The 22,957-nt window shown below is 43.9% G+C and overlaps 1 protein-coding gene across 1 annotated transcript in view; it reads left to right on the top strand.

Moving 5' to 3' along the window:
* The window catches only part of Mrtfa (myocardin related transcription factor A), a 170,244-nt gene that overhangs the window by 6,318 nt on the left and 140,969 nt on the right, over positions 1 to 22,957 (top strand).

The raw sequence follows: 22,957 nt of genomic DNA, 5'->3' as shown, positions 1-22,957 counted from the left end.
GGTTAAGCTACGTGGACCCAGTGACGAGAGCACTGAGCAGTCCTTGGAAGGAGTGCTCTGAAAAGTCCCCTTTCTTTTCAAATATCTTGTTTTTGTGTTTGGTTTGTTGCCCCTCAATCTTTTCTTGGGGGTAGGGGGTGTCAAGACAGGGTCTGTCTGTGTAGCCCTGGAACTGCCTCTGTAGACCATGCCTCTGCCTCTCAAGTTCTGGGATTAAAGGAGTGCCCCACCATGCTGGACCCTCACTATTACACAATTAGGAATCTCTTGCAAATTAGACCTGATGGAGCGAAACATGGATTTTTTTTTTTTTTAAACTCCAGATTGACCTTGAGGTTAAAATATGGCTGAGTTTAGCCTTGAACTCTTTACCCTCCTACCCGTGCTTTCCAAGTGCTGGGGTTACTGCATTACATAGTTCATTTTGAAACCTAGAGTGTTCTTCGGTCTTTAAATTGAACTTGAATATAGATGTGTTGTTTTACAGGTCTTTGACATTTTGCTCAAATATTAAAAACTTGAATCATAATGGGTGTAATATAAAAAATGTCTGACTCTCCCAAGACCAGTAGCCAATTAAGTTACATCAAAAGTTTAAGGGCTGGGGGGGGCTGGTGACATGGCGTAGCAGTTAAGAGCACTGACTGCTCTTCCAGAGGACCCAGGTTCAATTCCCAGCACCTACATGGCAGCTTATAACTAACTCTTAAGATCTGACACCCTCACACTGACATACATACAAGCAAAACACCGATGCCATAAAATAAAAATAAATGATTACAAAAGGCTTGAAGGCAGCACTAGAATGATTCTTCCTCGCTAGGGGATTGTGTGATGGTCATCAGTGCTCGTCAGCTCTGACCAGCAGTTCTGTGACATAAGTGCTGAGAGAGGAGCAAGCTCGGGAAGGTCACAGTCTTAGTGCCTGAGTTAATGAGCTGTACTGGCTGCCAGCCTCGTCTCTGAGTCCCTATGCAGTCTTTGCCTGCTTAGTGAGAAGTGTCACAGTGAGGGTTCTTTGTGACAATAGTCAAGGTGATGTAACTTTCAAGGCTCTCCTGGCCGCATTCCTTCTATGTGTTTAGTTATCATTCCTGCAGTGAGGGCTTCCCATCTTCAACTGCTCAATAAATACTTAACCAAATATGGGCGTACTATAATGTTCACATTTTTAGAATTTTTTTGTTAGTGTTTCAGTGTCTTTTTAATTGTACATTGTGTAAGTGATGCCCGGGTCCCTCTGTCATGGTTAGTTTGTACATATTTTCACTACCACAAGAATTCACAGGGACTTGGGAAGTTTTCCTGCCTTCACACTTTAGGATGTACCATGTGCCTTTGGTGTTGATGATGTATGTCTGTCTGACACTTCAGTTTTCCCATTGCAGTATTGTGGATTGAACCCGAGGTACATGCTAGCCAGATATTCTACCACTAAGCCATGCCTGAAGGGTAAATCTTAACTTTTAAAGTTTTTTGAAATAGGGTCTATCACAATAGGCCAAGCTGGCCTGAAGCTTGTACTGGGTAGCCTAGGCTAGTTTAGAACACCCAGCAGACCTCTTCTCTCAGCCTCTCAAGTGCTGGGAATCCAGACATGAACTACCGTACCTGGCTCTTGATTTTATATGTAGTGATAGAATGGATATTTTTGAGTTTGCCACATGTATGCTGTCTTGCCTTTATAGAGTGGAAGGAGTTAGGGGTATAGTTCAGTTGGTAGAGGTGGTTTTTTTTGTTTGTTTGTTTGTTTTTGCCATTTCCTGGCATGCACAAATTCTTGGGGTCAATCCCCAGTATCACATAGATCAGGTCTGGTGTCACATATTTATAATTTTAGTACTGGGGAAGAGAGGCCAACTTGGGCAGCTTGAGATTCAGAAGGAAAAAGCTGAGGTGAGCAGGAATTTAGACGTCAAAAATGTGTTAATCCCAGCACTCGGGAGGTAGAGGCAAGTGGATCCCTGAGTTCTCTGAGTTGAGGCCAGCATGGTCTACAGACTGAGTTCTCGGATTAGCCAGAGCTACACAGAGAAACCCCACAAAAACAAAAACAAGCAAATGACCCCAAACAACAATCAATCAAAAGTTATTTCTTTTTAAACCCTTGGTGTAAGTGATGATTACTGTTTTGGATCAGCCTTCCTTTGCCTCCTGAATGCTGGGATTAAGGTAGTCTGTCACCACACCAGCTATATTGTATTTTTATCTTGATTGATTGATTGGGACAAGGTTTTGCTTTGTAGCCTAAGCTGACCTTGAACTTGCTAGCCCAGCCTGGCCTCTGGGTGTGAGTCCCAGGTAAGGTTTCACCCTTTAGACCTCTGCAGAAGCATCTCTGAAGGCAGTTGCATTCATCAGAGGCAGTGCTGCTGTGTTTTGTAAATGCAGTGACCTGGTTCACTGCTGCTGCTGCTGCTGCTGCTTTCTGCTCAGACTTTTTTTTTTTTTTTTAAAGTGAGAAAGGATGGCCTGGAATGAAGTACAGCAAATGAAAACATGTTATTAATTTTGAAATGAAATAAATTTAGTAGAGGTTCATAGGATGGTATGGTTCATTTTGTCTCTCTTGATCTCTGTACATTGAATCAGGCAATTATTCTAAATCAGAAATGCTGGGGCACAGTTAGGATGCTTTCTTCTTCAAACATTTATCTAAAAGCTGATTCTGAAGGTAAACCAACATGCTCAAAACCGACATAACTGACAATTTGGGCAAGCCGTCCATGGCGATCTCTTTCCAACATGTCTAGTAACCTGTTGGGTGCACTGAGTTAATTATAGTGTAACTTTTGTTCTATTTGGAGAGTGGTAAGTGCTTTTTGAATGCTCTCCAACACTCACCTTCATTGAGTGAGTGTAGAAAACTTAGAAAGCTCTTCCTAGAGCAGAAACTCTCAAAAGCTAGCATTCTCATTGCTCTCCTGCCCTTTCTGCATAGCAGGTGCCCCAGCGATCAGCACGGGATTACACGCACCTGTTTTCTGTCCTGACCCTGCTGTTTACCAGCTCTGAGATCTGGGCAAGGGAACTAAATGTTTAGAGTCTCCATTTCCTCCCTCAGAGGACAGGTGTGAGAACTAAGTAGTGTTTATTTTTCTTAGCCCCTACTAGAGTTTTTTTAGTAGCACTAACCACTGTCACTTTAAAAAAAAATATGTATTTTATGTGTGTGAGTACTTCAGACACACCAGGAGAGGGCATCAGATCTCATTACAGATGGTTGTGAGCTATCATGTCATTGCTGGGAATTGAACTCAGGATGTCTGGAAGAGCAGTCAGTGCTCTTAACCTGAGCCATCTCTCCAGCCCCGCCAGTCACTTTTTAAAAAATTTATTTCACATGTGTGTGCATGTTTGTTTGTATGTTGTATATATGCATATTTATATGAAGGTCAAAGAATAATGGTCTCATTCCTCAGGTACTGGATTAGTCAGAGTTCTCTAGAGGAACAGAACTTAAAAAATGAATCTTTGTGTGTGTGTGTGTAATACACACATATAATGTGTACATAAACATACATGTACATATATGTGCATTATATGTATACACATGAACATATGCATATGTGTGTATATGTTTATATACATCTATACATATGTATGTACACACACACACACACACACACACACACACACACACACACACGAAGGGGATCTATTAGAGTGGCTTACAGGTTGTGGTCCACTTAGTCCAAAGATGACTTCTTACCAGTGGAAGGTCCAGGAATCTACTAGTTTTTCAGTGCACAAGACTAGCTGTCTCAGAGGCCTTCAGTGTATGCTGGTATTCTGAAGACGGAGGGTCTGATGCCAGTGAAGGAACACACTGGCCCCAAGAGCCAGAGCAAGCAGGCAGAGGGCCAGGCCTCCTCCTTCATGTCCTTTATACAGGCTGCCAGCAGAAGGTGTGCCCAGATTAAAGGTGGATCTTCCACCTCAAAAGATCTGGGTTAAAGGTGGGCTTTCCTACTTGAAGTGATTTAAGAAAAATCTTCCACAGGCGTGCCCAGCCACTTAGGTTTGAGTTAATTCCAGATGTAGTCAAGTTGACAACCAGGAGTGGCCCACAGGTGGCCCATGGGTGCCTTCCTCTTGTTTTCCACAGGGTCTTTTTGGTCTGGAACTTTGCCACGTAAGGCTCCACTAGCTGGCTGGTGAGCTTTCAGGAGTTTGCCTCTCTCTGCAGTCCATCATCTCCACACTGCTAGGCTTATAGGCATATGTCACTGTGCCCAGTTTTGTTTTGTTTTGTTTTAATAAAACATGGGTTTTAAAGCGTGAATTCAGGTCCTCACACTGTAGGGTTGTTGGGTCTGGCATCCGTTTGCTCCACCACAGGGTTGGGCTGCTCGGGGAGGCAGGATGAGAGAAGTGACTGCACTTACCCCATGCTGCCTCCAGTAGGGTGTCGGCTGTAGGGAAGCCCTGGGACACTTCTCCAGGGGCACAGGACAGCCAGAGCTAGTCCAGGGGGTCGCAAGGATGGGCCTGTCTGGTTCTCAGGCTCTCAGACTCTTAGACACCCAGGCAATGCTGAATGTTGTGGAAGAGCTGAGAACAGAGTGGGGGCCCATGGGCTGGATCTGGCCTGGAGCCGGAAGTGGAGGGAATGCTGAGAGGGGAGGGGACCTCTGGCTGATCCCATAGCAGGGATAGAGTTCTTGACTTGATGACGGCTGGGCTTGGACTTGGTGGTGGCTGTGACTGGGAGCACAGAGAGGCCTTCTACAGGAGATTAGACTGTGGCTCTGTAGGTGAAGGCCCTCTCTGGCTCCCCTACAGCAGATCCTGATGAAAAGAGACAGTCAGTGGTTTTAAGGTGTTTATTGTCATGGTGGAGAGTGGATGAGTAGAACTGTACCCCACTTCTCAGGGTGGGCCTCAGATTAAATACCTTTTGCAGGGAGGAGTGTCTGGGAAGGAAAGTTATTGGCTAAGCCTTCAGGCCTTCAGGTACCTCATTATAATGGAGCTCTGTCTTGAGCCTATGTGACCTATGGTCATGTCCTCTACCTGTGGAGGGGCTTGGGATGTTGCCCTTATATGACTGATGACCACAAATCTATTGGGGGCTGTGGCTAGTGACAGGGGCCTGGTGCCTGGGAACAGGTGAAGCTCCTACCTTCCTTTCAGGGTCACCGGGGTTTCAAGCCTTAGCTCAACCAGGAACCAGGCTGCCTTTGGAACCAGGCTGCCTTTCACAGTCCCACACTCACGGCTGGGAGGCAAGTGCTTTACTAACATCGCCACCATCTTCAACCCTTCACACAGTTCCTTACGTCTGTCTTTTTCTGTAAGCTTTTGTGATGCTAGGGACCAAAGCCATCTCTTTCCTGCTGCTGCGTGCCCAGCATCAGCATAGTGGCTGGCGTGCCCTGTAGTAGGTGCTCAGTAAACAGTCAACAGATGACTGGAACTCCGTTTTCTGATCCTGTCCCTCAGCTTAAAGGGCAGAGTTCTAAATACCTGCCCTTCAACACGTCTTCCTGCAGATCTGTCTGTTCTTACTGAATTTTCACGTATAGAAGATTGGAGCTAGACATGGTAAGGACAGTATACAGCTAGTAAGAAACCCAGAAAGGGCAGAATGGTGATCAAAGTCAGCAATCAGAATCCTTTCTCTGTGTCCAGCCTCAGTCAGCCAAACAGTTTTCACTGTGGTTGCACTGACATGGGTGTCATGGAGTCAGCAGGTTCTCCCTAGTTTCGTGAGGTGGCTAACTTGAGGTGAGAGCCTTGTCCTCTCCTCAGTGTCTCCTGCTTCACAGAAGCCAGTCCTCAGCAGTGTTAATTCTGTCTTCAGTGCACACACACACACACACACACACACACACACACACACACGTCCATAACCACATCACTTCTTTCCTCCCCCACCATTCCCTGGTGCAAGCAGGCTCTGTTAAGTCACTGTGCTGCAGTGTGTGACAGATCTCTGCATTCACTGTTCTTCTACAGTTCAGGAGGTCGGATGTGGGACGTCAGATTCTCCCGTCAAAATCAAAGTGTCACAAGAGCTGTGTTCTTTCAGAAGCTTTAGGTGAGGGACTTCTGGTGGCCACTGGCATTCCTTGGCTTGTAGAAGTGTCCAGTATATATTAGCCTTGAAGTATTTACTACTTTTATCTCTGCTTTTGTCAGAGTTCTTTCTTCCTCCTCTTTTACAGGACTTGTGACTCTGTTTAGACTCATGGGCCTACCTGACAATCCAGGCTGATCTCCCCCATTGCAAACTCCTTAATTCAATTATAAACATTCACCTCCTTTTTTCTTTTCCCCCACCCCCTTGCTATAAAGTTCCAGTCACTGGTTATAGGAATTCGGATGGGGCATATTTAGAGGTCATTTTTACCTCTTGTAGTTTGTTCTGTGGCCTCTAGAAGTTCCTTTCTGTCCCACTGTAAAATACATTAGCTCATTCCACTGGCTCTGAAAATTTCAACCCAATACAGCTTCAGTCTGAGCTGATGTCTCTGCAATCTCATTTGTTCATCAGCAGCTCCAAGATGCTAGTTCTTTAAAATTGTTAAAACTTACTTATTTAGCCTGCGTGCGTCCATGTGTAGAGCTCAGAGGCAGTTTGCAGTACATGCCGCTCTCCTTTCACCACGTGGCTCCCAAGAATTGAACTCAGATTGTCAGGTTCTGTAGCAGGTGCTTTTACTTGAGTCATATTGCAGGACCCCAAAATAAAACATGATATCATCAAAAGGGGGAAGATGTCTGTTCTCCGGGGACAAGTGTAGTAGGCACAGTACAGCAGTTATGAATGTTTCCATCAGGAGGATGGAAGTGGGGGGGGGGAGTATGAAAGGGCCTCAGGCATTTTAAAATATAGTTGACGTTTACCACCGTCATTATTTTCTAGCGTATTGTTAGTGACGTTGGGCACATTCGTGTCCTTATGGTGTCCTTATGCAGCTGTCCATCATCACCCTCCATCCCTGAGCCCTCTTATCTTGCAGAATTGCAGCTCTGTGCCACTAACGGCAACTCCCCTTTCTCCTCTGTCTCCAGCATGGCAATCAGTCTTATACTTTCATTACGATGTATGTGTGTTGTGTACACACTAGTGTGTCCCAGTGCTCATGCCTGTGCAGAGGTCAGAGGAGGACATTCTGTGCCCTGCTCTATCTCTTTGTATCCACCCAGGATCTCTCAGTGTACTGGAGTGATGCCGCCTGCCGCAGGGCGGAGTAGTTCTCTCATCTATACCCACAGTAGCACTAGGATTGCAGACGTGCACACGTCCAGAGTTTTCTATGGGTGTTGGGGTCTGAAGTCGCGTTCTTCTGCTTGTATAGCAGGTGCTTTTGCTCACTGATCCATTTCTTTAGCCTCCATTGCTGTGGTTTTCCTGCTGTAAGTACCTCATATTTATGGAGGCATATAATATTTGTCTCTTGAGGTTGGTTTATTTCACTTAGCATAATGTATTCAGACCCATGTTACACTTTCCTCCCTGCTGCACTGACTAGATGGCTCAGCAAATGAAGGCACTTACGTACAAGTCTAATGGCTTGGATTTCATTCCCAGAACTCACATGGTAAAAGAGAACCCAGTCCCTCAAGATGTCCTGATGTCCACACACATGTGGTGTCATGAATGCATGCGCACACATATATACCAAACAAATGTTAAGGAAAAATTGTGGGTGTGCTGACTAGTTTTATGTCAACTTGATACAAGCTATGGTCATCTGAGAGTAGGGAACCTAGATTGAGAAAATGCCTCTATAAGATTGTGCTCTAGGCAAGACTGTAGGGCATTTTTTTTTCTTAGTCATTGATGGGGAAGGGCCCCGTCCATTGTAGGTGGTGCCATCCCTGGGCTGGTGGTCCTGGGTTCTATAAGTGAGCAAATCACAAGGAATGAGCCAGTAAGCAGCACCCTCCATGGCCTCTGCATCAGCTCCTGCCTTCAAGTTCCTGCCCTGCTGACTTCCTTTGATGATGAACTGTGATCGAAGCAATAGCACCTGACTGTAAAACACTGCACCACAGAGATGGGGGTGTCATGGTAAAGACACTTGTCTCCATGCCTGATGACCCGAGTTTGATCTCTGAGAACGCACATGCTAGAAAGAGAGAATGGACTCCTAAAAGTTGTCCTCTGACCTCCACATGTATGCTGTGGTGGTATGTGTGTGCCCACATATAGGCACAGTCCCATACTACAAATACAATAAATATGATAAGTCCTCTTTAACTAGCTGGGCAGGAGTGTGGCACACCTTTAAGCACTTGGGAGGTAGGCAGGTGAATTTCTGTGAGTTTGAGGCCAGCCTGGTCTATAGAGTTTGGTCTACAGACACAAAGAAACCCTGTCTTGGGGGATAAAAAAGGTATTCTTTAAATAAAATAAGTCGTCACCCCCCCGCCCCCGTTAGTGTTTTGAGTAGTTTTGTTAGTCTGGTTCTTCCCTGTAGAATTCTGATAGCCACCAGTGCTTCCACCCATGGAGTTCTAACATGATTGATCTTTCTTTCATTTTGTCCTTTAAGCCCAAGCTTGCAGTATTTCTGTTCATAAAGCATTCTTAGAAACTTTGTGGGTCTCCTGTGTATATCTCAGGAATTCTTATTAGTCAAGAGGGTCCTCCATAGAGCCTTGCTGGATAATCTCATCTCTATTCTTAGCTTCTGCTTAGGGTTGGTAGAGGGAATCTATGAGTCACAGTCTTTAACCCTAGTAAAAGGTTGTTCAGCCACGCCCTTAGCTTTTTCTCTATCAAATGCTTTCTTAATAGTAAATCTCTAATTTTAGCATCTTTTGTGATCAAGATAAACTGAGAACTTTCTATATCATCAAGTCCTATTTTCTCTTTTTTTAAAGATTTAAAGTTTTTAATTATATTTGTGTGTCTGTATGTATGCCATCTGTGTGCAGGTACTCTGGAGGGGTAGAAGGCGGCATCGTATCCTTTGCAGCGGGATTCTGGGCAGTTGTGAGCTGACCAGCATAGCTGGGAACCAAATGTGGTCTTCTGCAGCGGAGCAAGAGCAAGCACAGGGCCTTCTTTCCAGCCCTAGTCCTGTTCTTCATTTAACATGTCTACCATCAGTTTATTCTCCTCTCATGCTATCGTAAGCAAAAAGACAAAGCTAGGCTGCGGACTTCGCGTATTACTCAGAAATCTTGCTACTCTGTGTTTGAAGGTTCCACTACTGACAGCTCACCTCTATGTCCCTTTCCTACAGTTGTTTCTCCTCACTTCCTTCTTAGTCTCCTGGACGTAGCCGTTATACTTAGACTTCCCCCTGAGAGGTGTTTATGTCCTGGTTTCTCTTGGTGGAGGTGTTTGTGTCTTCTAGTGTTTCACCTTTTGTGGTCTCCCCGTGGAACTCTGGCTGACCTGGAACCCACAAGAGATCTGCCAGTCTCTGCCCGTGGAACCCTGAGATTAAAGGCTCGCGCTACCACACCCAGTTGGATGTTTGCATGCTCTAAAACTGTGTGCCTTCTCTGCTGCACATCTGCTTTGCTGCTTTTGACCCTTGCAAATTCATCTTCCATGCGTGCACTTCTTCAGCAGCCTCAGGGCAGTCTGGACTCTGTCTGCCATGCTTCTGAACATCTTTCCAGCCTCTTCATTTCCATGGAAGTCAAAGACGCTAAACATTTATAAAGTATTTTTTACAGCAACATCTGACTCGCAGGTACCAAAATCTGTTAGCCTTGGAGAAACAGAACCAGAAGGAGAGATCTCCTGAAAGGCTATGGCAGGGGCTGGGTCATGGGATTATGAGGGCAGGCTTTATAAGTTTGCTACAGACTTGGCTGTCAGAAGGACCTGACAGAACTCTTGTCAGGAGGTAAGGCTGCTGCTGCTGCCCAAAGGCGGAGTTTCTTCTAAGAATCCGAAGTTCTGCCTTTTAAAGAATAAATTTATTTTTTAGGTAGGGTCTTGGTGTGCAGCACAGGCTGGACTAGAACGTCTGCCTTCCTTCAGAAGCCCTTAAGTGCTGGTATACACTTCTCCATTGCAGCTGCACTAGCATGTCTGGCAGTCTGCTCTTAGGCTTGTCAGTGAATTGAAGCCAGTCCGTCCACGTTATGTAAGCTGGTTTTCTTTACCAGTGTTGACTGATGATGGACATTAAATGTCTACACAGTATCTTCACAAGAGCCTGAATGTAGGGTTGAGTAACTGTGAGTGTAAGCTTAAGAGTTCACTGCCAAGTCATCTGTCATCCCAGCACTTGGGAATTAAAGTCAAAAAGATCTTAAGTTCAGGGCCAGCCTGAGCTACATAGCAAGATCTATCTCTGAAAACCAGAGGCTGGGTATTTATTTAACTGGTAAAATGCTTGCTTAGTTCAAGGCCTTTGCTGAAATCCCTCATACTGCATAAATCAAACCCAAAACCCCAACTATATTCATATGAACACCTCACTGTTGTAATAATTTGGATTGTCATATATTTTCCTCCTGATCTACATATGTACATATGTGTGTATGCATGTGCATTATGTATGCATGTATGTGTGTGTATTATGCATGTACATTATGTATGTATGCATGAATGTATGTATGTATGTCTCATTATGTAGCCCTGCAAACCAGAAAACCCAAGTTTAATCCCCAGAACCTGAGTAAAAGTGCAAGAAGAGACCTGACTACACAGAAGTTGTCCTCTGACCTCTGTGTATCCTGCACATGTGCACACACACTTGTTTAAAAGAGTGATGGTCACACAAGAGTGTAACTGATCAAAACTTACTTGCAGTTGTACATTAAGACTTTTTCATTGTATGTAAGTTATACCCTATGTTTTAAAGATTATTATTTGTGCCAGTATGCATGTTAGTTTATGCATATGTGCACATGTGTTTACAGGTGCTCACCTAGTCCAGAAGGGAGTGTTGGCTCTTGTGAGTTGGAGTTAAAGGTGTTGTGAGCCTTCTGATGTGGGTGCTTAGCTCTGAACCCCACACTACTGAAGAAGCAGTAAGCATTCTTAACTTCTGAGCCGCCTCTGTAGCCCTATCAAATATACTTCACAGTTGGTTTAAAAACACTATGCAGGTCAACACTTTGCTATTAAAAAGGATCCTTTTTAAAAATATCTGTCTGTGTCTGCGCACAGGCATGTGTGTATTACAGCACAATGAGGTCAGAGAACACCATTGCGTGCTTGTCTTCGCCTTCTAACTTGTTTAAAGCAGCTCTTTCTTGTTTGCTGTCTTGTACATCATGTGTCCCACAGGCACCCCAGAATTCTCCTGTCTCTGCCTCCCATCTTGGCACGGGATATAGATATGTTCAACCACTTGGCTTTATGTGGGTTCTGGAGTTTGAGCTCAGGTCTTTACACTTGCCTGGCAAGTGATTTACCCTTTGAGCCATCTCCCTAGCTTCAGCCTCATAAAGGGTGTTCATGTGCCATGTTTTGTTTTGGTCCTGTAGTTTCTAAGTGCTGATTTGCACTCTTGCTGCTTATCAGAGGCCTCACATTCTGCTGAATAAAGGGGGGTGCGAATGATGTGCCCCCCTGCAGCTTCGTTGGGATAATGCAGCTCATCCTTGAGCTTTCCAATGCTGGTCACCCTAATGGAGATGCTTGGCTTGGCTTCCTCCAGCATACATGTATGTACACATATAAGACACCCATATACATAAAATGAAAATGAATAAAACCAAGGTGGGTCTCTGTTTGTGTGAAGCTGCACAACGTGTTCAGAGTCCGAGCTGGACATGAAGAGTGCTAAGTGACTGTGGACCTGGCCTCTTCTCCTCCACCTTTACTTGGCATGCTCTCCTGAAAAGGGAGCCAGGGAGATTAAGAATGGCTCCTATCTGATAATAGCTTAGTAACCTAAGGAGAGGCATTTCCCATGGCTGCAACTGGAGTCCGGTAAAAGCCTAGTAAATGGCTTTACCTCTGCAGTAGTCTGTCTGCTCACATGCATCGGAGGGACCGAGCGAGAGCACTGTAACAGGAGGGTGGAGATGAGGGAAAGACAGACTGGCATCGGGATTCTGAATGTGTATAACCTAAGTACTTCTAGTTTCAAAAGGCTGTTTGTCCTCAGGACTGCGTCTGCTCATGTGCAAGCTTAATACCATGTAAAGGAGGGGGGAATGGGGTCTGTGTTTAAAGCTACTAAAAATGTCATGTCAAGAAATGACAGAGATTGATGTCATTCAGAATGCATTACTTCTAATGTGCATTTGATAGTTCATACCTCGTTATTTTGTGCTAGCAAAGATTTAAGTGTGCGTGAAGTTTGTATTCCCACCAGTGGTGTGCTTGGAGTCCAGTTTCTCCATGTCCTTACTGTGTGAGGTGGTAGTCTTTGCATGTTTAATGTTCTCATGTGTAATTGGCAGCACAGTGCCAGTGCCGGTTATCATACTAGTGCGTTTCCCTCTACATTTTCTAGTAAGGTATCCGGTACTTCTGTTTTGGCTCATTACCATAAATTCTGCAAAGGCGGGGAAGGCCCTTGTCCGTGTTCAGTGCTAACAGTGAGTACCCAGCAGCTGAAGAACTGCATTTGGTTAGCAAGTAGCCTCGTGGTTAAGACTTGGCTAGACTCTGGCTTACTCGTTAGTAAGATGAATTTGATAATGTCACACAAGTGGTGTGTGAGATGAGATGAACACTGTGAAGCACCATTCTCTGAGATGTGGCAGCCATTATTCTCGAGAGCTCAGCTGGCCAGTGCATCGTTGGTGCCTTGGGGTTTAAGGTCTTCATTCTGAGGCTGGACCACTTTTCCAGAGAACCAGGGTTCTATTCCAGCACCAGCATGGTAGCTCACAACCATCTGTAACTCCAGTTCCGGGGGATCTGGTGTCCTTTCTGGTCTTTGAAGGCAACAGGCATGCGTATGGTACACAGACATACGTGCAGCAGCACACCCATACACATGAAGTAATAAAACAAGAAAAGACAGTCCTCACTCTGAGTAATAAGCTTTGGGACGTTGGTGTTGCTAAGCATGTTGCGTGAGCTCTGAGTCTGAGGTCATTGCTCTGTCAAGTTAGCTGTCTGCTAAGGGCCTTCTGTGGTTCATATTTGATCTGATAGTTGTTACTGTACTCATTCCAGACCTGACCATGTCATGCTATCCCAGCATTACGTACATAAGACTTGTCAATCTTAGAGTCAATTTCAGAAGTATCTAGATGGTAGAATTGACTTAAAATAGTTTTATAAAATAATTTTTATTTGATAATTTAAAATTGATTTTAAAATATTTTATAGATTTATGTGTATGATTGTTTTGCCTGCTTGTTTGAATGTGTACAGTTTGTATGTCTGGTGCCCAGAGATCAGATGAGGGCATCTGATCCCCTGAAATTGGAGTTATGTATGGTTGTGAATTACCACGTGGACGCTTGAAACAGAACCTGGGTTCTCTGCAAGAGCAGCAGGTGCCTTTATCCCCTGAGCTACCTCTCCAGATATCTCACACATATACACACAATAATGTATGTATATACATTATCATTACTTTACTCCTCCTACTCCACTCCCTTTGTCCCCTCCTTCCAACACAGTCCCCTATCACTTTCATGTCTTCTTTTCCCCTGAAGTAAACCACTGAGTTTTATAAGGCTGCTTTCTTGTGCATAGTGTGGGGTTAGTTACTGGGTCATGCACAGTTAAGCAGTATATATACTGAAGAAAAATGAATTTTTAAAAAGAGTAAAAATTTATTTGTGAGTGTATTTATGTATGCTACGTGTGTGTGTATATGTGTGTATGTGTGTGTAAGAACTTAAGAGTCTAGAAGAGGTCATGGATCCCCTGGAATTAGAATTTCAGATGGTTACGATCTGCCTGATGTGGTTGCTGGGAACTGAACTCAGGTCTCTGGAAGAGCAGCCAGTGCTCCTGCTAGCTGAGGCATCTCTCCAGACCTCTGATTTGTTTTGTTTTGTTTTGTTTTGAGACAGTCTCATGTAACCCAGACTGTGTTTCAACTCCCACATTCCTTGAACTTCTGATCCTTCCTTCATTTCCCAAGTGTTGGGATTAAAGGTATATATTACTGTCAGTAACTTTTTAAAAAAAATTATTTATTTAATTCTATATAAGTACACTGTAGCTGTCTTCAGACACACCAGAAGAGGGCATCATATACCATTACAGATGGTTGTGAGCCACCATATGGTTGCTGGGATTTGAACTCAGGACCTCTGGAAGAGCAGTCAGTGCTCTTCACCTCTGAGCCATCTCTCCAGCCTGTCACTAACTTTTAAAATGTTTTCACTGAGACAGAGTCTAACTCTGTATGTAGCCTTTGCTGTCCTGGAACTCACTATGTAGATTGGGCAGGCATCAAATTCTCAGAGATACGCCCATCTTTCCCTCTGCCTTCTGGTTCTAAGATTAATGGCCTGTTCTACAATGCCAACTTTAAAGACCTCATTCATTCATTCATTCATTCATTCATGGCAGGGTTTCCCTGTAGCCCTGGTGTCCTGGCCTGCTTCTTCTTCCTGAGTGCTGAGATTAAAGGAATGTGCTGCCACTGCCACCACCACCACATGATATCATTTTAAAAGTTAAACTGATGACATAAATGAAGCATAATTTATATGCCAGGTTGTGAATGATCACTCAATGATCAATGAATTGGAGGAAGCAGGTTGCCATCGTGATTGCAGTGGTAGCTTGGTGAGTTGTTTAAGGGGCGAGGGATGAGAGGGATGCACAAAATTGAGCAGCAGGCCTTGCACAAGTGAAACACATGCTGTGTCACTGATGGTTCCTCCACCACTGCTGGATGGCTTTGTAGAGTTATGTTGGTCTTAGTTGTTGAGGAGATTTGCTTTAGAAATGTGTTTCTGTCCATCTGCTGCTCTGCTGATTGGTGGAAGAAACAAAATAATTCTTAAGAGCAAATCTCTGAGTTTTAAAGTGTGGCTAGCTATCCCCCTCATATTCTTTATAAATGTGGTATGAGTTTGCAAATTGTGTGACTAGGCTTGAAAGAAAGTATTGGGCTAGTTTGCCCATTAAATAGAGGTTTGATTTCACCTAGAATCTCTGAGTCTAGATCTTTGTTGGAATGTTTGTTTAATGAGAGGAGTGAGGTAATGAACCGAGGTAATGTGAGTTGGGTCTCTTCATCCATGCCCAGGGAGACACTGCAGGCCACTGCCAGGAAAGTGGGCTGTAACTGTGCCCTCAGCACACTCAGGTGCTTTTGCTTCTCCTCTGCTGGAGCTTGGGCGCTTGCACACCAATGGCTTACGAAGCAAAGCAGTCGGGTGACAAGGTGCCACTGAGAGGGATTGATGTCGTGCTCAGGAGACTGAGCGGCTCTTTCGGAGTGGATCATTAGAGAGCCTGCTTATGCCACTGTGCTTTGATGCATCCCCAAAGCTTCTCCTCAGAGGCCACTACTGATCTTGGACATTTCCTCCAAAAACTAAACACACTATTTTTCTTTATAAATTCATTATACCAGCCGAAATATTTTCCTTACATTCTACTTTTTAAGTAATTTGAGTAAAATCACTCTGAGTGTGACTTTGTTGGGTCCTTTCTTCTTCTTCTTTTTTTTTTTTTTTTTTTTTTTGGTTCTTTTTTTCGGAGCTGGGGACTGAACCCAGGGCCTTGCGCTTCCTAGGCAAGCGCTCTACCACTGAGCTAAATCCCCAACCCCTGTTGGGTCCTTTCTTAAGCTCATGGAACTTCATGCCCTGAGACTGGCAGTGGAGTTTATTTTTCTTATCATTTGTAAATGCTGTTGGAAATTTTTTCTTGTATAGACTTTGGAATGTGAAATAAATTTTATACAGAATTAGTAAGTTTGCTTTAGGCAGCTTCCTGAGATCTTGCAAATTCAGACAAGAAAATGAGAATTGCTTTCATAGTGGAGTTCCCACCTGGAACATAGTTGGCAGAAGCCAGGAAAGGTTGCACAGCCACATTCCTTATCAGCTGTTCACTGACCTGTCCAAATGCTCTGAAGGAAGCCCCTCGCTCCCTTCCTGTCTGTCAGAAAAGCTTACTGTGGGAGGGGAGGTCTGTGTCTGTGTCTGTGTCTGTGTCTGTGTCTGTCTGTGTGAATGTGTGTGTTCAACAATAAGGAAACTTGCTACTTTGCATAGTAATAAAACAGTGATGATGGTCTAGGGCTGGATGAGGAGATGAAAACCCATGTTGGTGTTGGCAGTTGGAGAATTCTAAGAGTGGAGTCTAGGCATGTGAGCCTGTTTCAGCTTCTCAGAGACCCAAGAGTCACGGCTTGTTGGTCGTAAGCATTAAACATATACACAGAGGACAAACAACATAGGTGAAGGCTGCTCTAACTGGCTGTTTACCTAATTATTATAATTGTTAGTAAGCAGAAAGTATTATTTCCGCTTATTAGGAAAGTGAGAAACCTCAGATCTTAGGGCAGCGATGGGACAGAGGTGATTTTCCAGAGCCACACTCACTCTTAGATGTTTGGTTTGCTCTTCTAAAAGAAACCTTTAAAAAAAAATACTTGGAATTTATTAAGCAAAGATTCTCCCCTCCCCCACTCCCAGACAGGAATTCTCTGTGTAGCCCTGGCTGTCCTGGAACTCACTCTTTAGACCAGGCTGGCTTCAAACTCAGAGACCCGCCTGCCTCTGCCTCCCTAGTGCTGGGACTAAAGGATGCGCCACCACCTGCCCACCATCTAGCATTCTCTGAAAGTAATTTTTACAGTGTTTATGATTTTTGTGTGTATGTGTATGGGTACACATGTGCTCTAGGCATGTCTGGAGGACAAAGGACAACCTGTGTTTATTTTCCCTTCTTAACATTTGGGAACTGGGGGTTAAACCCAGGTTGCAAGGCTTGCTGACAAGTACCTTTAGCTCTAAGCCATCTCAGATGCCTCTAAAAACCTGGCCTTCATGAGCACATAAACATGTTTGTATACATGCCCACACACATGCATACCTGAACACACATAGAGCCCATGAACTAAATCATAGCTTCTCTGCCTAAAGCAATGGCTCTCGACCTTCCTAATGCTGCAACACGTTAACACAGTTCATGCTGTGGTGACCCCACCATAAAGTTATTACTTCAGAACTGTTACTGTGCTGCTGTTATGAATTGTAATGCAAACCTCTGTGTTTTCTTAGGCAGTTGCTATGAAAAGGTGGTTCAGCCTCCAGAGGGGTGGAGACCCACAGGTTGAGAACCTCTGGCAGTCCCTGCACTGTCCTTAGACTGGCATTCCGGCTTTTTCACATGACTTGCAAGCTGCGTCCATGGTTGCGGGCCCCGGTTTCTCACCCACCATCTCTTCCCCCTCCAGTTGACCACGTAGTCCTTCATTTCTCTTCCTTCAGCCTTCCTCATTGCCCTGTCTGTCTGCTGGCAGTGTCCAGTCTTTGTTTTCTCTGTAACTCTGACAAGTTTGGAACTGATTTTCTACTTGGTGGCATGAATACATCTGTCTGGCTGTCTGACTGTCTGTCTGGACAGGGTCTTACTATGGAGCCCTGGCTGGCTGGAGTCCACAATCTGCCTCTGTCTCAGGAGTGTTGGGATTAAAGCATGTGTCACCATGCCTAGTGGTTTTTTGTCTTCCTATGTAAGAAGAGTCATGCTGTCGCTTCTGTCCAGCACACACTGGCACTTGGTAGCAGTTCGAATCACAATTGCTAATGTCTACTTATACGTTAGACATCTGTAAGAAAACGAAGGTCAAAATGTGTCTAAAAACAAAACAAAAAACTGTTTTGGGTTAAATATTTTAGAATTTAATGTACCTGGCATCTCCTGCTATTGTTTTTTGAGACAAGGTCTCAGTCTAGCTTTCAGGCTCCTAGCATTTCAGACTTGGTATGTAGCCCGGGTTGACTCAGAATCCATCCTCTCGAGTCAAACTGGTGCTGGGCTGGGCACAAGCACCAGTGCGTTCGTTTGTCCACGGAGGTTTTCTCTATTGGTCAGATGGGTCTTCTGCTCTCTGATACTACATGTGTCCCTGGTCCACGACAATGGCTTATTATAACAGTAACATTTTATATAATAATGGGTTTATTCCTGCAGGGGAGTGTTCTGTTGATCACACCCATAGCCCTGACTGATCAAGATAACCGATCCCATTACTATTTGTTCAGGGAGGAATAACTGTTGAAATCGAGGTTTGTGTTAAAAAGCTAACAACGTTGACCTGGTAGATTACCATGTTCACTGGTCCCAAGGATCTCAGTGTCCTTATGAGTTCATCATCACCAGGTGATGATGTCACCTTTGTAAACGACTTGTTTTATTTCATACTGGTCTGTGATGACTTCAGGCACAGTAGTCTGAGTTTTGGGCAGTTTCATCCTCCGTTCACAGTCTTCTCCTGTGAGCTCCTGTCAGCTCTCCCCTTCCACCTCTGTATTAACCTTGATCTGCAGGGCTAAGGTTTGTTTTTGAGGGTTGGAAGACTTGATACTGGGGCTCAAACCTGGTGCTGCACACTCTACTTGTGGTATGAGTGGTAGTGGACTACTCTACCACTGAGCCCTAAAATTCGCAGGCCATAAAATTACATTTTAATTTTTAATTATTTAAGGCAGGGTCCCATGTACTCTGGGCTCTGCTTGAGCTTTGTGTGGCTGAGAAGAGCACGGCACTTTTGCTCCCCAGCCTCTGCTTCCCAAGGGCCTGTGTTACAGGCGCGTGCCTCCATGCCTTACCTTCAGTCTGTTAGGGAGAGTAGAGACTGAAGTGAAGGGCCGCCACTCAAGGCTTACCACCGTCTTCGGCAGCACACAGCGTACGCCAGTCTCATTTAACTCTATCCCCCTTCTTCTTCCATATTCTAAAACAATGTTTGTAATCCAAGACAATCTACCATTTCGTCTGTAAATACTTTGGGAAGATATAATCAATTTAAAAACTAGTTAACTCTTGGAAAATCTGACAGAAAAATTCCATTTGTCTCCATGAATCTGAGTCTGCATGCCAGCTGGTGAATTTCCATGTGTAAACCACTCCCAAGGTCTGACTCACTGTTGAAAGTATATCCTCCATTGTACTTGCTCTAACAGTGTGCAAGAGTGTGCTGTAATGGTTAAGTTAGGTTTTCTGTCGTGTGGAGGGAGGGTACTATAAGAGAAAACACAAATTTTTCTCTTTGGAGATGTACAAAAACAGATGTCTTTGACATTGTGTGTTCTAAATATTTTAAGAGTTGTCTAGAAAACAACAGTGAAATATGCTTTGTGGATTTAATAGAGTAAATTCCCGTAGTTCTTTGGGGTAAATTCCTGAGAGCCATAATTAGGAGGGGGATCCAGAAGGTTTGGAACTAGAAGGACTCCTTGGGAGGAGAACCTGATCCAGAGCCAGGTTACACAGCATCTGTGCGACTGTGCTTGCCCCGGTTCTGAGAGCCGGAGTTGTGGAGACCTCTGTAAATTGCCTGTAACTGAAATTTGCCGTAGGATGGAAAGAGAAAGCTCAATTTTCTTTCCGCATACATTCTTGTGGATTATTATCTTGTAAAATTAAGAACTTGGCACTGAACTAATGGTTGCACTAGGACATTTCCTTGTGGGGAAATGAAGGGGGAGTAGAAATAATCATAGCTATGTTAGATTAAAAACAAAAACAGCCATATCGCAGAGTGAATCATGATTCTAAGAGGCAGCAAGTCCCATGTCTATGGGACTGCAGCCCTGCTTCCTCCTTATCCAGAATTAGCAGGGCTTTTGCCTATAAAGTGGTAAGAGAAGTAGATGTGGTGATCTTTGGTAGTTCCTTAGAAAAATTACACTTTTGTTCAGTCTCTGTACTCCTGTAACTTCTAGGTAATTTCCTCTGGCAAAGCCTTCATCCCACAGGGCCTTAGGTAGGGATTTTACCACCATCCTTTCTGTGGCCTTACTTAGCATTTCGACTCTAATCACTTGGAGAGTATTTGTCAACACACAGTAATACCCTTCCAACACCAAGATGGTGTGATTTTGTTATTTCCCCTGTGGCATTGACCCAGAATGTGCTAATAATTTTTTGTAATATTACTTCTTCCTAGAAATTCTGTTTCTTAGGCTCTGGATTATTCTCTTCTTTGGTGACCTTCCAGAGAACTGAGAGAGAGAAAAAAGTCTGTGTAGAACAAGATGAGTATTTAAACTGAAATTAATTATTTCTGTTTTCACCAAGGTCCTACAATGTTGGTAGCAGCTGTAAGAACTCATTTTGTTTTTTAATGATTATTGTTCATGTCCTGAGATGTTAGCCCTTAAACTGTGATCGGACAATGTTTAAATCTTAACTTCCACGATCACCTCTTCAGAATTAATCACTTCAAACTGTGTGATGAGTCTGTCTGTCTGTCGCGGCTGTTGCAGCGAGAGTGTATGGAAACTGTAGTGTCTGACAGCTTTCTCATCTGTTACAGTAACACGGGGTGAGGGGTGGAGCTCAGGGTGAGTTGTTCATGATATATACACAAGGCTTTGGGTTCCCTGTGAAGCATCCCTGCCCCCAGAACTGTTAAAAATATGTTACTTCAGCTAGGCATGGTAGCTTACCACCATGCACTCGCCAGCACCCAGGAGGCAAAGGCAGGTGTGTCTCTGAGTCTGAGGCCAGCCTGGTCTGCAAAGTGAGTTACAGGACAGCCAGGGCTACACAGAGAGACCCTACCCTAAAACAAACAAAAAGGGTATTTCATTCGCTTAACCCTCTGTACCTGTTGGGAATGTTGGAAAACCCTTAATCTCAAACGGAGTGTACGTGAAAGCAGAAGTAAATTACAGCCGTTACTTACCTGTGGGGCTGTGCGGCATTTCCACAGTAGACGGCCAGGGCTGTGGGTAGTGCTCACCTCTGCGTTCTGTTTCTCTATATGTGCACATGTACGCATCTATAGAACTTTTTTATTCCTTTGTTGTTGTTGCTGCTGGTTTTGGTAGTACTGGGAACCTTGCATGCTGGGTAAGCATTTCATCACTGACCTTTATTCCTAATCCCCTTTGATAAATTTGATTTCTAAGTTAGATGCAGTAAGAGATCAAACAGTAATAAAAATCAAACACATAACTTTTCCTAAAGCTACCAGTATCAATATTAATGGGCTTTGGCATCATTTCTAAGTTAAGGATTATTTGACCGTCAACACTGAGATGGCACAGGGAGCGAACCAAGATGGCTGAATGACTAACAGATGGACAGCATATGTAAGTGGATGCACTGGGCAAGGGAAGAATGCATTTCTACAGAAGGATGGAGCAAAACAGCCTATGATTTTATTACCCTACTCAGAACAAATGAGACAGTTTAAATCTTATAATTTGTTTATTTCTGTAATTTCTAATTTTTTGTTCAGATTTTAGAGACAGAGTCTTGTCGTATAGTCTGGCTTATTCTTGAACTCTTTTTAAAGATTTTTGTTTGTTTTGAGTTATGTGTATGTGTGTATGCCTGTGAGTGCAGGTGTCTGAGGATGCTCGGGGCATCAGATCCCCTGGAGCTGGGGTTATAGGCATAACTCCTACCGTGGGTACTGGGACCTGGAACTTGTAAAGAGGATACAAAAGCAGTAAGTACTCTTAGCCACTGAGCCATCTGTTCAGTCCTTCACAGTCTTTACATTTTAAAAACTTTATTATTATTTATGTGTGCATGTATAATATGTATATGAGAGTGTATGTTTATACTAAAAAATACCTTCTTGGTTCTTTCATAGAACTTAGAGTAATACCAATAGAGTAGTATATTTAGTTAAATACACTTCCATTTGCACTCTATAACCTTTGGTCACTCTCCAAGATAGGTGGTAACAGTTTTCAGTTTTGTTTCTTTGAAACAGTGTCTCATCAGATAACATAAGCCGGCCTGCAGCTTCCTGTATAGTTCAGGCTGATCTTGAACTCTTGATCCTCCCACTTTAGCCTCTGAGTGCTGAGATTTAAAGATGTGCTACCATGCCAGGCTCTACCAACAGCAACAACAATAATAATTTATTGTTAATAATAATTTTGTGAATATAGATTAGAAAACTAGCATAGAGTGTCTACTTAGCTCAGGTTGTGTGGCTAAGAGAGCTTAGATATGAAATCTAGATCTGACCACATTGCTTTCATTTTTTCTTTTTTTTCTTTTTCGGAGCTGGGGACCGAACCCAGGGCCTTGCGCTTGCTAGGCAAGCGCTCTACCACTGAGCTAAATCCCCAACCCCAACTACATTGCTTTCTTGTAGCCAAATACACTTGTTCATCCTCATTCTCTTCTTCCCTCCTTTCTTTCCTCTCCCTATCCCCCTCCCTCTCTTCCTCCTCCCACCCACTTCCTCTCCCTCTCCACCAACTTCTCCGTAAGCATAAGAGTCTTGAGCTGGAGACACGGCTCAGTAGTTTAGAGTGCTTCCAAGTTTGTTTCTCAGAACCCGCATGAGGCAGCTTACAACTGCCTGAGCCCCTGCTCCAGAGAATCCGAGCTCTTGGCTCTGTCAGCGCTCAGACACAGTGGCATATACTTGCACAGACACATGTACAGACAAGTGAACAAAGTCAGTCCTCGACATGTGGTCCAGGCTGGCCTCAAATTTTCTATCCTCCTGCCTCAGTTCTAAAGAGCTAAGCTTCTAGGTGTGTATACCATGCCAGATCATAATCATCTTGAGTCTTTGTTAACTGTTACCTGATGCCTACCATGTTCTAGGCATGGTTGGCAGTTGAATAACAGTTTACTGTAGATTTTTAGTTCTCCTTTTATAACTTTTTTTTATATTTATTTAGGTGTATGTATGAGGACACACTTGTGGAGGTAAGAGAACCTTGTGGGAATTTTCTCGTCCTACTACATGTGTTTGAGGAATCAAACTCTGTTGTCAGGCTTGGTGACAAGCACCTTTACCACTTAGCCATCTTGCCAGCCCATACTGTAGATTTTAATAGAAATATTTTTAATGTTGTCCAGGAATATGTGTTATTCCTAGAAATGAGAAAAGTAATGTACTTATCTATTGGCCAACTCTGATTAAATACATGTGGAAAGGGCTGT

This window comes from Rattus norvegicus, chromosome 7 (assembly GCF_021556685.1).
Source record: "Rattus norvegicus strain SHRSP/BbbUtx chromosome 7, alternate assembly SHRSP_T2T, whole genome shotgun sequence".
In the NCBI taxonomy this organism is placed as follows: Eukaryota; Metazoa; Chordata; class Mammalia; order Rodentia; family Muridae; genus Rattus; species Rattus norvegicus.
Note: the sequence above shows the minus strand (reverse complement) of the source record. Positions and strands in the feature narration are given on the sequence as shown.